The sequence below is a fragment of the Alexandromys fortis genome, unplaced genomic scaffold (genome assembly GCF_014885135.2).
Source record: "Alexandromys fortis isolate MF-2015 unplaced genomic scaffold, M_Fortis_MF-2015_v1.1 scaffold_88, whole genome shotgun sequence".
NCBI lineage: Eukaryota > Metazoa > Chordata > Mammalia > Rodentia > Cricetidae > Alexandromys > Alexandromys fortis.
In genome coordinates this window covers 5,186,740-5,201,946 of record NW_026067961.1, presented here as the reverse complement: position 1 = coordinate 5,201,946, position 15,207 = coordinate 5,186,740, and the positions used below count along the sequence as shown (strand labels likewise).

The window sequence follows — 15,207 nt, the reverse complement described above, 5'->3', positions numbered from 1 at the left end:
TGGAAACAGAAGCATAAAACCATAAACAGAAAGGTTTTCCAGAGGGTTCTCGGACACTCTGATACTCATCTTAGAGGCCCTGACACACATCAGGTAGCAAGTACCTGCTGATGTTCAAGGGTGGTCACTCCCCAGACATGGAGTCCCAAGTAGGAGCACCAGGAGGGAACACCCAGCCTGAGAAGCCACCACAGGTCTGCCCAGTTCTGGAAGAAGATGCCCAACATGGCTCCATCTCCCCGTGGCATCTCACCTCATGCCATGCAATCTGTTTGCAGAGAAACCTCCTTACAAAGAAGCTCTGGTTCCTAGCTGCTAGTCCAGGCCTCTCTCTAACCCCAAGTCTTCCTGTCTATGTGGACAGGTCTACTTGGGCCATGTTCACCAGGACAGGATAAAAAGGCCTCCGTGGACCTAGTCTCTAGACCTCGCTCTAGGCTCTGGATCCGCTATGACCTAATTAGCTGGGTTTCTCGGGAACACCGATAGCTCTTCAGCCTTCTTAACATTCCATGTCCAATGAGCTCCCAAAGTCTGCCCACTGTACCCCAGAAGTGCTGCCAGCTCACCTCCCAACTGGCAGGTCTGGGTTAGACAACTACCTCCCCTGACCTTCCAGCTCCAGCCTCCTCACCAGACGCCGTGTGTATTCGTTCGTGCGTGCGTGCGTGCACTTTCATGGATGGATGTGTGCATGCATGCATGTCTGTGCATGCAGAGCTAGCGGTCAACCTCACATGTCATTCCTCAGGAGCTGCCAGCCCCTTTCACCAGGCAGAAACAAACCATGAACGCATGTTACATACATAATTCCCAAGAGTCAGTCTGTTTCTCATGCAGCGTTCTTCTCTGGCACCACGGCTACTCTAGGACATCACTGGGCAATAGGAAAGAAGCTGGCCAGTTATCTTCAAAACAAATCATCCCTGTCCACTTGAACACTAACATCCCCTTTACTGAGATCATCTTTTAGGGGCCATTTACTTGGACACATATATCTAGCTACATGTCTTCCGTCTACTCAGACACACACTTGAGCCTTCAGCACCACGCAGGTTCATATAAAATACCTTTTGCTGGATCATAGACTGCTCCCATGTACATATCCATCGTGATGGCTTAGGGCGGTCTAATAACACCAGCTCATATGCGTAGCTCCGATCAAATGACAAAGTGGTGGCCCATGGTCAAAGGTTGGCTTTCCAGTAAGACCCAGCAGCATGCCAAGGGAGGCTCAAAAGGAGAGTAGTTATTTGGGGATAGCAGCTGGGCCATGCTCCAAAATCCCAAACACTTGTGCAGTGATTCACATGTGGACCTGCCAAGGGCTCCAAATAGCATCCTTATCTACCACACCTCAAGGATCGCTGGAGCTTCTGGATCATGCAGCCCAAACACAAAAGCAGTCGGTAGGGGAGCCTGGATCTGTTGCAGAGCCTTCTCCCAGTCCGGTCCCGCTCAAATCCAGCAGCTTGAAGAGTCCCTCAATAGATGGGCCAGAGTAACACACCCAACCGAGGAATGTACTATCTCCAAAGTCCAAAACGTCTGCTTGCTAGCATTATGCTCCTTTCTGGGTTGGAGACAGGGCCAGGCACAACAACTTATTCTTTGCCTAGGAAGGGATGTTCCGGCATGCCTCAAACCACTAACTCATACAAACTTCATTGATGCAAAGGGCCCCTAAACTTCAGTAGGTCTTATTTCCAACTTCTGTCATGAAGCTGTCTTACCAGTAATCCAGGGTGGTTTTCACCTCTTGCTCTGTCAATCCAATCAGCATCATATTATCAACACCATTACCAGGTGGGATGTATGGTAGAAGGGAAAGGTAAGCAGGACTGTCCCCAGGAATGAAACTGTGCCACAGCACAGGGGAGCTGACTGCCCCTCAGGTGGAACCACGCATTGTATTACTGGCCTTGCCCACTGAAAGGTCTGGAAGGTCTTATGGACTGGTCTGGAGAAAAAGGCATTTGCCAGGTCAATAGCTATATACCAGGTACCAGATGTGTGCATTTGCTTAAACAAGAAGGTCACATCTGTAATGGCAGCTGAGCTGGAGTGGACACTTGGTCCAGTTAATGGTGGGCAGTATTATTCTCTGAGACCCATATGTGTTTTGCATAGGCTGCGTGTCCTTTGTTGAATTGCATGGGGATATGGGTGGAGAGACCGTCACCCTTGGCATCTCTCAAACCCTTGATGGGGGTGCTCATCTCTGAAATCCCCCTAAAGGGGATGGCATTGCTTCCGATGCATGATCTCCCTGGGCGGGCACATATCTAAAGGATCCCATTTGACTTTGGTCACCGTAGCAGGCCCTGACTCCGCAGGTCAGAGAGTCAATGTGATGATTCTGCCAGCTGCTATACTCTCTGCTCCAATTACGTTCTGGGGTTGGGAAAAAAATAACCACAGGATATGTTCAGGGACCCACAGCACCCTCCGAGTTGGATCTAAACTGAAAACCCATGAATCACATGACTTCCATCAGCCCCTGTCGGAAGGGAGGACCACAATGACAATTCCAGTCTCCTGGACTCAAGTCCGCTCACGGCAACATCCAGGAGGCCCGGGGTACTCTGTTCCTTTCTCCCAGTGCACAGTCATCCTGCTCAAAGGGCCTCCGGGAGGCCTGGCCAAAAGATTAACAGTGTAAGTTTTCGCGAGTGACACTGGGTGTACTCAGGTAGGCCTGGCCTCCCTGTCATTGAGCTCAGGGCCTGAAAACTGGTTCGAGCTGGAAACAAGTGGAGGAGCCACGCTTCCGTTGTTATGATCTGAGCCTGTCTTCGGTTCACCCACCCCAGAGGCTTTCTGCTTGCACGGTCAAGACTGCAGTAGGCTTCCCATCTATCTCACTTCTAGGAACATGGTGATTAACTCGCCAGCCCCATAAGTCTGCACGAGCCAGACGCCTGTGATTGCTGCTCTGCCCGCCTCCATTACCATAATTACTGATTACACCCACCTGGGCTTTGGAGGCTGCGAGCCACCACTGGGCCTCCTTCTGCCCCATCCAATTACTCCCACTGATCTCAGAGTTCTCAGGGTTCCACGTAAGGCCTGAGAAGAGCAACCAGCACTTCAGGAGTGGTGGATCTCTTCTCCAGAATCCATTTCCGAGAGTACTGGTGGGAAGTTCATCTTTTGGACCGTCCCAGGATGGGCGGTGAGGTTTAAGTGGGAGATCTGCCTGCCCCTCTGGAATTCCAATCTTTCCAGCTGCCGACTCTTTCCTCCATTAAACCCAGGGAGATTTGGCATCTCCTTTCCAACACAGAGTGCCAGCTTTTCATGTTTCAGCCAGCCAGCCAACCTGTTAGCGTCCTTCATAACTCTCAGAACTGCAATGCTAAATGAAAACTCTCAGCACCGATCAGTTCAGCAGACCCAACTCTGTGCCCCCTGCCACCATGGCCCCATACCCACAAAGTCCATCCCCATAGGCTTGTGGGTTCTTTCCAGCGAACATAAGTTGTTCTGGAGGGCAGGTCACCTTGCACAGGTAAGGTGACCCAAAGGGCAAGAGCCTTTGCTCCTTAGGGATGGGGTGAGAAGCAGACACAGATGTTCACAAGATAGGGGCACTATGATATTTAGTTTGCCTGGTCAACTTAATGGGATTTAGACTCACCTAGGAGACGCCCCTCTGGGGGTGCCGTGAGGGTATTTCAAGAGAGGTATAGCTGAGGCGGGAAACCCACCTTGAGTGTGAGTGGCAGTGTCTGGGATGCTCCTGGGCTGAAGAAATACGAGAAAGTGAGCTGAGTCCCAGCATCGTCTTTGCCTGTTTTCTGACTGTGACCACCACAGGACCAGACACCTCAGGCTTCTGCGCCACACCTTCCCCAAAATGACGAAATAACCCTTTCTTTAAGCTGCTTTTGTCCGGTATTCTGTCTTAGCAACAAGAAAAGTAACTCAGAAAGCTTAACCAAGGTGGCCCAAAACATAGCCAGCAGCTTCAGGTAACCTGGTAAGCAGGGTTCACAGTGAGGGGCAGACTGGAGACTTTGTCACGGGCAGGGCCCTCCAACCTTGAGTCGCTGGAGTCCCACTCTGTTGTCCTTTTCTGGGTGTGAGGTCACATCCCAATCTCCTCCACACTTAGCCCCGGCGGCCCAGAGCTCCCCTTCTTTTCCCGGGCGTTGCATGGAGGAAGCAGAGGCCCTCAGAACCCCTCCATTCACGGACGGCACTGCCAGCTGAAGAGCTAAGCTTGGGTTGAGGTCTGGTCCAGAATTTGTTGACAAATCATTTCTCTTACCCTGACGCCGCCCGAGCCCGCCATGACCCCCGGCACCAGCATTGCACAAGGCCTGGGCCTCCACAGCAGGCAGAGCTGGCTGTGCCTCAGCGGCTTCTCTTGCCCAACTCTTCAGGGAGGCCAAGGGAGCCTAAGCCGATGTGGTTTGCCTCATGACCCTCGGACTCATTCTTTTTAATATTAGGCAACGCACAGAACATTTACAAGGCTAAATAAGCAAGATGCGGCCCAGAGGATCTGAAGAGTGGCACCAAGCTGGGAGGCCGTGACTGGCTGCGCAGTCAGTCCTCTTGACCAGAATATAGGTAAGTGTCAATGTCACCTTCACACTGACCCAAATCTTACCCGCATAAGGAGTGACACGGTGTCTTATAAAACCGATTCTCCCCCTAAGTTAGTCTTAAAAGGTAGCTACAGGTAAACTGACAACATAGTTCTCTCCCCCTTAAGTTAGTCTTAAAAGGTAGCTACAGGTAAACTGACAACATAGTTCTGCTTCAGAATATCCCAACATGTATGTATACATGCACATGCTCATACGGGCATCCATGTAGGTGCCTGTGTTGGTCCTTGAAACTGGCAAGGGAATGTGGGGACCTATTCAGTATATTCTCCTTTCCACTGATGCATGCTTGGATTTTTTATTTTTATAACAACAAAAAAATCATTAAAAAAAATTAACAAGGTGTCAAGATGTTTCAGCAGACAAGGCTAGCTACACAGGCTTGACAGCCTGAGTTTGATCCCCAGCACCTACATAAAGTAGAGAGAAGAGATTCTCCAAGGTTGTCCTCTGACCTCTGCACACACACACACACACCATATACACATAAACATGCAATAATAAAAACTGTAAAAGTTAACACAAACTTGCTGAGGGGACAGGAAAGGCAGAAGAGGGAGACGCCATTCTGGTGACTAAAGTCTGGACTGGAATTTTGACCTCACCATTCAACGGCAAACAGATCTTGACTACGTAACCTGCCAGCTGGGGCAAAGAGGGATGGAAGGAGAAAGAGCCCACAGTCCAGGGCTCCCAGGAAGTGTAGACACATTAACGTGTGAAAGGCATCAATCAGAGTACCAGGACATCGCTCAAGCCACTGCCCACCAAGAGTAAGACAAAGGCTCGTATCAGAGCCCTGGCAGCATTGGCATCACTCAGACTCTCCGATGGAGAGGATGCCAGTGGGGGAAAAGGGTGCACGGAAAGCCCTAGATGTCAGACAGCCATGTGCTCTGAGCTCACTGACCTGGCCTGCAGTGAATGCAGGGTCTGTGCACTTACACCTAGACAGACTGAGGCACACCTGTCATGCGTTGTACACCCATAACGCGAGAATGAATCAATTCACGCATACCGGCCACACCCTGTTTCCGAAAGGGAGTGGGTGTGAAATTCCTAGACTAAACTTGGAACTTGGTGAGAAGCAAAGACTTGGCTAAAGTGAAGATACCTCTGCCTGCAAGCTTCATCTGCCCAGGAAGGAGAAGATGGCAGGTTCTAGAAGGGTGCACCCACATCTCCGTGAGCAGCAGCACCTCCTAGGAGCAAGGAGAATTCAACATCTATGCTGACTCCGAGGGGCCCAGTTTTACGCAGTAGCCGTGAAGAACCCATTGAAGGGTGTGTCCACCTGGCTGACACAACCTCACACTCAGGGAGCCTCATTTACCCCCTAAGTGACCTCACCCAGGGCCCCAGGCAAGACAACTCCTTCCTGAGACTCTAGCAGCTGTGGCTTCTCCCCAGGGCTTGGTCTGGATGATTTAAGTGGGATCTAGGCTAAGTCAGAAAAAGACTTGTAAAGTTTCTGGCCTCAGCAACTCCACACCTCCCATCCAGATAACCTCCATCTACTGGAAGAGCTCCCTGCAGAAATGGTTCAAATGATCTAATCCAGTTCATCACTCCGCAGCTGCCTGGCCTATGACCTCAGTGCCGGGGACACTAACCAACAACAGCCAGGACAGGACTTGGAGCCTGGAGCCTGGTCCATAGCCCTTTGGGTAAGCCACCCAACCTCTCCACTGGGCTTCCACTGGGAAAGGGCTGGTCTAGCTGGATATTCTCTAAGTGATGTAGTGTTTTCCCCGACTCCATGATTCCTTCTGTCTGTGCCACTAATGTTGGCGTAATGATTTCTACCTCCCAGGGATGGAAGTTAGAAAAGCCGTCTACTCTCCTCAGATCTAACAAATACAAAGAAAGCTAACTCCCTCCAGGCCATCCTACCTCAGTGTGTACACACACACACACACACACGCACACACACGCACACACACACACACCTTCAAGGACACCAAGCCTTCGCATGGGGGACAGCCAGCACTGTTCCTATAAACACCTGTTAGAACTCAGCTCATGAGCAGCTTCTGATGCTACTAACTAGAGTATTTAATTAAATATTACTCACTCAGGAAGCAGCCTCTGCCAGCTCACCACCACACTGCACAGTTTACTTTCAGAGAAAAAGAGAGGAAGAGAGAAAGAAGAGCCAGAGCCCTGGTCAGATGGCACTCACAGGGGCTTCCCTGGATGGGTGCCAGCTAACGCTCCAGCAATACCCCACTTACCAGAACCAAACAAGCAAGGGGATCACACTCCACAGCCTGGAGAGCCAAAGGCCAGCCCCACTGGTTACCCCAGATGGCACACGCGCGCGCACACACACACAGAGCACATGCTCATGCCACAGAAATATGTGAACACACAAGAACATTTAGAAAACACATATTCACAAGGATACACTGACAGACACTCACACAAACACACGAGGACGCACGCCCATACTCAAAAGCACACAACTTCCTGGCCGGCCAGCATCTTTAAAGGCAACATTTGACGAACATTCAGAGCCTTTGACATCGCACATTGGTAAACTTGGAAACTAACGACTCTTTACACACTCAGCAGGAGCGGGGCAATCCATCCCGCTGCTCCACCAGCGACTCAGGCTGCTCCTGTTTCTCTGTTTCCATCGATTTCCTGACATAACCTCGGTTGCCGGGAGAAGCATCGGCGGCTCCGGGGTGGCTGGCGCCGAGCGCAGTGACACCAGGCGGTCTCCCATAGAGAGGCGCTACGGGGCCGCAGCAAGAGGGGGACCGGGACAGTGGTAACCGCTGCAAATAAGAACCCAGACTGGCGGGAAAAGCGAAACTAACTCAGCAGGGTCGCGATGCTCGGTGCAGAAAGGGTCCACTCTACTTGGGCAACCAAAGTCAGCCTCGAGAACAGAACCCTAGGGCGCCCGGAGATTATCGCGCCCCAGGCTTCTTTCCGTTCAGCAGCCGCCGCTGCGGCTCATCCCACGGCGCGACAGTCCCCGCTCCACTGAGGCCCCCGCCCAGTGCCGCCCCCGCAGGTGGGACCCTGGAGCCTCCAGGAGCCGCCCTCAGCAGCACAGGCAGCAGCGCGCTGGGCGGCGCCCGGCCCCTCTCCAGGGACCCACAGCGAACAGGGCTCCAGAGCCAGCGCTTCGCGCCGGGTGCCCACCCTATACCCACGCTCTGCCCCGCGCCCACCCTCTCAGTTCCCACAGCGCGGCGGTCCCCACGTTGCCTCCTCCTCGGGTCCCAGAGGCCCACCGCGCGCCCACCCACCCGGTCTTCGGAGTCCCGCGCCACCTACCGTGCAGAGAGGCCGCAACCCCTGGAGCTCTGGACGCTCGCGGGGCTCCGGGCCGCGCCCGCTGCTGCAGAGAGCGAAATCGTTTCCTTCCCGCGGCCCCGGCGCCAGCGCCTGGAGCTGGTTACTGCAGCAAGCGCGCGGGCCGCTCGAGCGCGACTCGTGCACTGAGAAGAAAAACCAACCGACCGCTCTAAAGTGGGGGGTGGAGGGACAGAGGGACGTGCCAGGGGCGGGGTTTGTACGCCCTGCCACGCCCCTTGTCGAGTCCCTTACACCACGCCCTCCCTCGGGTTACGCCCTTTACCCCCGCCCTCTCGCCTCCTGCCAGCCACGCCCATGCCGTGCCCCGCCCCTTCTCCCTGCCACGCCCTTCTACTCTCCCGGCCAGGTCGTGGGTTTCCCAGCGCTGAGCGCTGCGAGGCGCCCGAGAGCGCAGGGCGCACAGGGTGCTGAGGCGGGGCGGGGCGGGACGGCGGGCGGGCGAGCTCTGCAGCCCCCGCCCCCGCCCTCCTGCGGAGGCTCCCGGGGGTGGTGGAGGCTGCAGCCAGGCATCTCTGCCCTGGCGTCGGCAGCAACAGCTTCCATCCCTCTGGAGGAGTTTTTGAGAAAGGCTGGGCCTGAAGCCGGGATTGTAATAACGGAAAGCCTGCGGAGGGCTGCTGTAGTGCCAGGCCCTGCATTGGGGAGTGGAGGTTCATTCATGGGGGCGGGGGCACGTTTGGCAGGGTGAGGTTAAAACAATAATCACAGGAGCAAAACCCTGCTTAATTCGTTTGAAACTCTGAGATTTTTTTTTTTTTTTAAATTTTAGAGGCTGGGTTTCTCTGTGTAGCCCTGGCTGTCCTGGAAATCACTCTGTAGACCATGCTGGCCTCGAACTCACAGAGATCCACCTGCCTCTGCCTCCCAAGTGCTGAGATTATGCGCACGCCACCACAGCCCTAAACTCCGAGTTTTAAGGTTCTGTAATGCCTACGTGCAAAGGGGCAGTATATAAATTAATTCGTAATTCGACTGGACTGTTCTTACTCTTTCTGCACCCATCGGGCCAGGCAGGCATCTTAAGACTTCCAAACCCCCAGGGGCTGGTTTCATGGGTATCCACAGTACCCCTAGCTTAGGACCGCATGAGCGACAGGCAGTCTCCACCTTTATGAACCTCTAGTCTGGGAATCTTTCTTTCCCTCACTGCACAAGAGAGTGGTCACAGGTGACTGGGGGGATTTCACATTCCTGTCTGGACGAAATCCCCCACTCTTCACCTGTGGGTGGTAGGGAATGCCAGAGGAGGTGCTATAAATACTGTGGCCACTCTCGTTATTCAATCACGGTAAAGATGCAACCCTAAGGGCAGAGGAATTATGTTGCAGGTAAGTTTAGTTTTGTTTGAAAACCACAGATGCTTCCACCTGCTATGGACAAGGTGGGCCTGCAGGGGAAAATGTGGCCGCTCTGGGGCCCTATAGGTTTAAGTCCACAGCTATTTAGGGGGGCAGCCTTGTCGGTGCCTCGGGGGTGTTTGCCCTTGGCTGATCATCATGGCTCTCTCCCATCAGCCCTTTCACAGTTTGAAGACTTGTAGCATTCTGGAGTGATCACAGCAGCCACGGACCTCCTCCAGCATGGGAGGACAGCCACACACCAGGGGCCCACATACGTTCAGGTTCCCCAAAAAGTATTCTTCCAGGCCTTGCCTTTTGCCTGGGGGACAGTTTCCAGGACAGACTGGGGGCACATTTCAAATGATTAGAATGGCCCCAAGAACGAGTTCTCAAAAGTCTTGAACTCTTAAGTTCAGATCCTGTTGGGTACCTAGGTACTGATAGTCTTCTTCCCCCGGCCCCCCGAACACCGGGAAGGTAGGCTAGATGTCAGATGCTAAGTCATGCAGCAGTGACCCCGGTGACTGAGAGCCAGCACTATTGCAGACTCCTCAAGGCCGGACTGTGAGGAGTAACAGGACGGAATGCTATTGTTTGCTGCAAAGTCCTGTTCTCGCAACAGTGTAACACCAGCTGATAAACGCCGTTGGAAGGTCAGCTGATGAATGCTTGAAGCCTGAGTCAGGCCTGTGATCCACGGGGAGGAGATTCCCAGTTCTGCCCTCCCACACCCACTCCACATCTTTGTATCATGGACACTGCGGTAGAGTTTGCTCACTTCTTTAATCCTGAGGAAATGATAAGACTGATCACTAGGGAACAAACCTGCACCGGCTTGCTTTTTCTGATGATGGTTCGAGGTCTAGCTTGAGATGTCTTGGACAGTTGGGGTCAGAAGGGAAGAATCCTGCTGTTCTTAAAAGACCATGGGCTCCCATCTTCTCCGAGGTCCTTGGGAATAGGAGTAGCCAAGTGTAAAACTCCAACTCTGTCGTTTACCCACTGAGTGTCCATGACCAAGATACTAAACCTATGGGGATTGTTTGTTTTGAGGGTAACTTTGGGTGCTTGCTGGTGTATGGAAATGTGGGTACCAATGTACCACAGCATGCGTGTGGAGGTCAGGACAACCTCAGGCATCGGTCCTCACCTTCCACCTCATCTGAGACAAGGGTCTCTTACTTGCTTCTACATACACCAGGCTAACTTGGGGTTACAACTTGTGTTTCAAATCAGGCCAGCCACCTGTCTTCAATAAGCCAATTAACAGAGCCAAATTAAACATGGGAAGCAGAAAAAGAAGATGTATCCATATGGTTGCACTGGGAAGAGGGACAGAGAGAGCTTATAAATCCAAGTTCATTTTGGGGGCTCTGAGGTAAGACAGAAGCCAAGAATATGGACAGCATCTAAGCTGTCCCAGTCAAAACGCGGCTCCATGCATCACTGGCCCATCACTGCCAGGGCTTCAGTCTCATCCCATGGGAGGTCTGATGAGTTCTTAGGAACTCTGAGAAATCTCTCTGGGAGACAAGTCCCCCCCCCCCCCCCCCCCGGCTAGTGTCCTTTCCTTCTGCCAGCATGAGATTCCTGGGGACATTCCCATTTCTCTGGGGTCCACTGTTTCAATAGTCATGACAGTCATACTGAGAGACGGTGTGTCTCTTTAGAACGGCTTCCTTTCTGCCAGGCCTTTGCCAGAGCTTCTGGGGATTCTCCAGCCTCCACCCCCCATCTCGAAGTTTTAGTGTCGAAATGAGATTATAGAAGATCACAACCACGGCCTACTGTGCATGGATGCTGGGGATTTGAACTCAGGTCTTCACTCTTGTGGGGTGTTTTATTCAGCCCGAGAGATTCAGCTTTGTTATCCACAAAACTGTTCTACGTGTGTTTTTCAGGGTTCACAAGGGCACCTCCTCCTAGGTGTGTGTTCATTTAACAAACGTGAGTGCAGGGCATTGTGTTAGGATGAAATCAAAAGGTTTTGAGGCGTTTAGAGATTCCCAGGGATTTGTGAGAGCAATCCAAGGCACAGAAGTGTGGCAAGAGCTACCAAAACAGAAAGAACAAACACTGGGGCACATAAATAAATGTAGGTCACTGGGCACCCGTAGTCTAAGCTTTCTCTCACAAAGTAAACCTAGATTGGTTCTTTCACAGATTTTGATCTTGTGACTTTTATGAATTGGTGTGTCCATCCTTCCTACATTTGTCATGGGGGGGGGGTGGGGTTGTGCAGGACCACGTTGTTGAACAGGGTGCTGGTTCAGCATCACATGTTGTTGAACAGTGACACCTGCTGGCAGAATGTGAGATTGCAGTATAGCTCTATCAAACATTCAGAGAAAAGTTTCCGCTAAACTATGCCAGGTTTTGGGTAGTACCCAGGCTTGAAGAGTTCCTAAGACTCTGAGAAGGTGTTGATAGAGAAACAGTCATTCTGTGCAACTGGGATTCAGCTCATTTGATAGAGTGCTTAGCATCACATAAACCTGGCCTTGCTGGCATACCTGTAAACCCAGCACTTGGGAGGTAGAGGCAGGAAGATCTGAAGTTCAAGGTCAGAATCCTTCACGTAGTGAGTTCAAGGCCAGCTTGGGCTACATAAAATCCTAAAGAGATGGGGAATAATAGAGTGTAGGGTCCGAGGAGATGCTGAAGGAAGACCCCAGACTCAAATAGTATGTAAGAGCAAAGAGCACTTATCAATATCCCAGCATGCATGTGGGGTCGTTCACCAGTACAAAACGGCAAGAACCCTGAGAGGGACATGCAGATTCTTTTTAAGCACAGCTAAGGGGAATTCCGGGAACAGTTAGGTCATCTCAAATATGATTAGTTAACAAGCAGAGTTATATTAGTATATTTTTAAATGGCTGAGGTTTAGTCTTATCATTTTTGGACATACTTGCACAAAACTGAGCAAGTTCGGATGTGACTCAGAAGGGGCTGCTGGATTTGTCCTTGAGACAACGTGAGGCTGGCTCAGGCTTTGTCCCTGAATACAAGGGCATCGTGGATAAATGGCTCTTTGTGGGAGAGACACCTGTTCTGCCCTTCTCTGAGAACTGAAACCTAAACTCAGTTGTGAGAATAGGAATTTAACCCCTTCTGTGGGAATCCTGGGACAACAGCTATTGCAATGTTTGTTTTTTACAGAACCAGAAATGAGTTCCCTCTTGAGGAAAAGGCCTCGGGTCCAAACAGAAAGCAGTGGTTACTACTCTAAGCTTGGTGCCACTATTGCGCCAGTAGGCACACCTTACCTGGCAGGCCAGTATTGTAACTTCGGGATCCAGCACACTGGGTAAGACCTGTGCTTTTTCACCTCAGCCCTGCACAGAACCTTCTTGTGCTGTTCTGCACACTGGTAAGTGGTAAACAAAACAGAACAAGCCCCTGGCTTTAGAGAGTTTCCATGTAAACGGGAAAGGCTGCAATGGGATCATTCAGGGCTGGGGAGCTGGATCATTTGGTCAAATGAAGACCTGGTAAGAAAGTGGGCATAGTAGCACACCTGTACCCCAGAGCTGGAGAGGTAAAGACGGGAGGATCCCGAGGCTCCTGCCAGCCAGGCTCGTTGATCAGAGAGCTCTGGGTTCAGTGAGAGACCCTGTCTCAAAATATAAGATAGAGATTTAAAATAACACACAATGTTGACTTCTGGCCTCTACACACAAGTTACACACACCTGAACACACACACCACACACACGTGTGGACGGGCACACACACAGAGATGTACAAATACACATAGCAAGTAGCATCATTCAGACAGTAGGAGAGAGAATGAAGACTCACTTCATGGGACTGGAGAGATGGTTGAGTGGTTAAGACCAGGTTTGGTCTGCAGCACCCAGGTGGTGGCTCATGGCTATCCATAATTCCAGGTTCAGGGATAATGCCTTATTCTGACCTCTGAGGGCACCAGGATTGACCGTTGTGTCCAGACATACAGGCAACACACACACGAATCTTTTTTATTTTTATTTTATTTTATTGTTTTTTTTTTTTTTTTTTTTGAGACAGGGTTTCTTGGTAGTTTTGGAGCCTGACCTGGAACTAGCTCTTGTAGACCATGCTAGCCTCCAACTCACAGAGATCCTCCTGCCTCTGCCTCCCGAGTGCTGGGATTAAAGGCGTGCACTACCACTGCCCAGCTGTATCGTTTTTATTAAGTCATTTAAAAAAAAAGTCTCATTTTAGGTGTATTTGTTCAATGGTCTGGTTTTTTTTTTTCTTTTACTTAGAAGCTTGGGCAAGAACACCTCTATTTGGGACTCTGGCTCAGAATTTTAAGACTCTATATCAGTGCTTCTTATCCTATGGGTCACAACCCCTGTGGGGGTCAAAGGACCCTTTCACAGTGACCTCTTAAGACAATTGAAAAACATAGATATTTACATTACAATTTGTAACATTAGCAAAATTGCAGTTAGTAAGTAGCAACAGAAATAATGTTATGGTTGGGGGTCACCGCAGCATGAAGAACTGTACTGAACACAGCATTAGGAAGGTTGACAACCATTGCTCCATATAAAGAATCTAGAAAAGCCACTCTGTGGTCCCCAGACGGTAAGACACCTCTGGCAGCTAGGGACTCGATCTCTCTCCAGTCCCCACCACAGAGTTTGCTGTGTTTGGTAGATATCTTGATCATGAGCCCGGACCCCCAGATCTGGACTTTTTTTCATCCTCACACCTAACAAGAATCAGTTTCCTCATTCACTCAGCACTGGCATTTATTGGGCATGAGCCATAGGCCCTGCTGCATGCTGGGAGCTTGTTGGATGGAGCAAGAGGAAAAGGATGGAGGATGAAACTGAGTCAGCTCCGGTTCTACCTCACACCAAGAGCTCGATGCATTGGTCCCATCGCCCTCTGCACACAGCCTAGAACATTCTAGAATGTTCCTTGAAGATGGCCTGAATCTTTCCAGAGAAGATCAGCATGGAAGAAGAGTAATTAAAATGTCCAGATTCATCAAATCTCTTTCAAGCTACACTTGTTATATGCTTACCACCTCCAGGAATTACACGTTACCTGCATCCTCCCACAGGGCCCTCCCAGGAAGTACATGCTGTGATTTTCTCTGTTTTGTCATGAAGCTAAAGAAACCCAAACTGTCAATATTCATGGGGTTGGAAGAGGCAAGGAAGGAATATTTCTAGAGCCTGAGACAGCCTTGCCTTTGGCCCTGACAGGAAACTAGTATGCACGCCCTCCTCACCCTCAGCTGTCTGGTGCTGGCTCTTCATTCTCCTTCCTTTGGGAACTCAGTCCTTCAACCACTCAGCAACAGAAATGGTGTCTGCAATGCCAACTCCCACAGTCCCACTCTGTCATTAACATGGAGCCAAAGGTAGTCAGGATGGCTCAGCAGGTGAAGTGCTTGGTGCCAAGCTCGAGGCCTGGGTTTGATGCCCAGAACTCACATGGGGGAAGGAGAGAACAGACTCCCTCAGGTTGTCCTCCATATTCATTGCACAGAATGCATGAATGTGTGGGCACGCACACACACACACACCTCACAATCAATCAATATTTTTAAAACAGACTTCTTCCGGAGGTCCTGAGTTCAATCCCCAGCAACCACATGGTGACTCACAATCATCTGTACTAAGATCTGGTGCCCTCTTCTGGCCTCTTCTGCCTACACACAGGCAGAAAGCTGTATATATAATTAATAAATAAATCTTTAAAAAAAATCAATCAATATTTTTAAAACAGAGTCCCAAAATCTGACCATGTCGACAAGGCCCTCGATGGCTGGCCTTCTGTCCCCTCTGCACCTGGCACCCTTTCGCCATCTCTCCAGCTCCACCACTCCTCCCTTCATGGCTTCATCCTCCTGCTTCCTCCCACCCCGACAGCCACGGGCCTCTCTCCAGGAGCATCCCCTCCTCTCCTGCTCTG

At 51.1% G+C, this 15,207-nt stretch overlaps 1 protein-coding gene across 10 annotated transcripts in view; it reads right to left on the bottom strand.

The window, feature by feature from the left end:
• The window catches only part of Spsb1 (splA/ryanodine receptor domain and SOCS box containing 1), a 134,528-nt gene extending 126,428 nt beyond the window's left edge, over window positions 1-8,100 (bottom strand). For 9 of the 10 annotated variants that reach the window (XR_007593733.1, XR_007593731.1, XR_007593737.1 and 6 more), the window contains exon 1: window positions 7,908-8,100. The gene's annotated coding sequence lies outside the window, so the exon portion shown is untranslated. The remainder of the gene's footprint in view (window positions 1-7,907) is intronic. The other variant, XM_050153188.1, reaches the window with a different exon arrangement.
• Window positions 8,101-15,207: the final 7,107 nt, after the last annotated feature.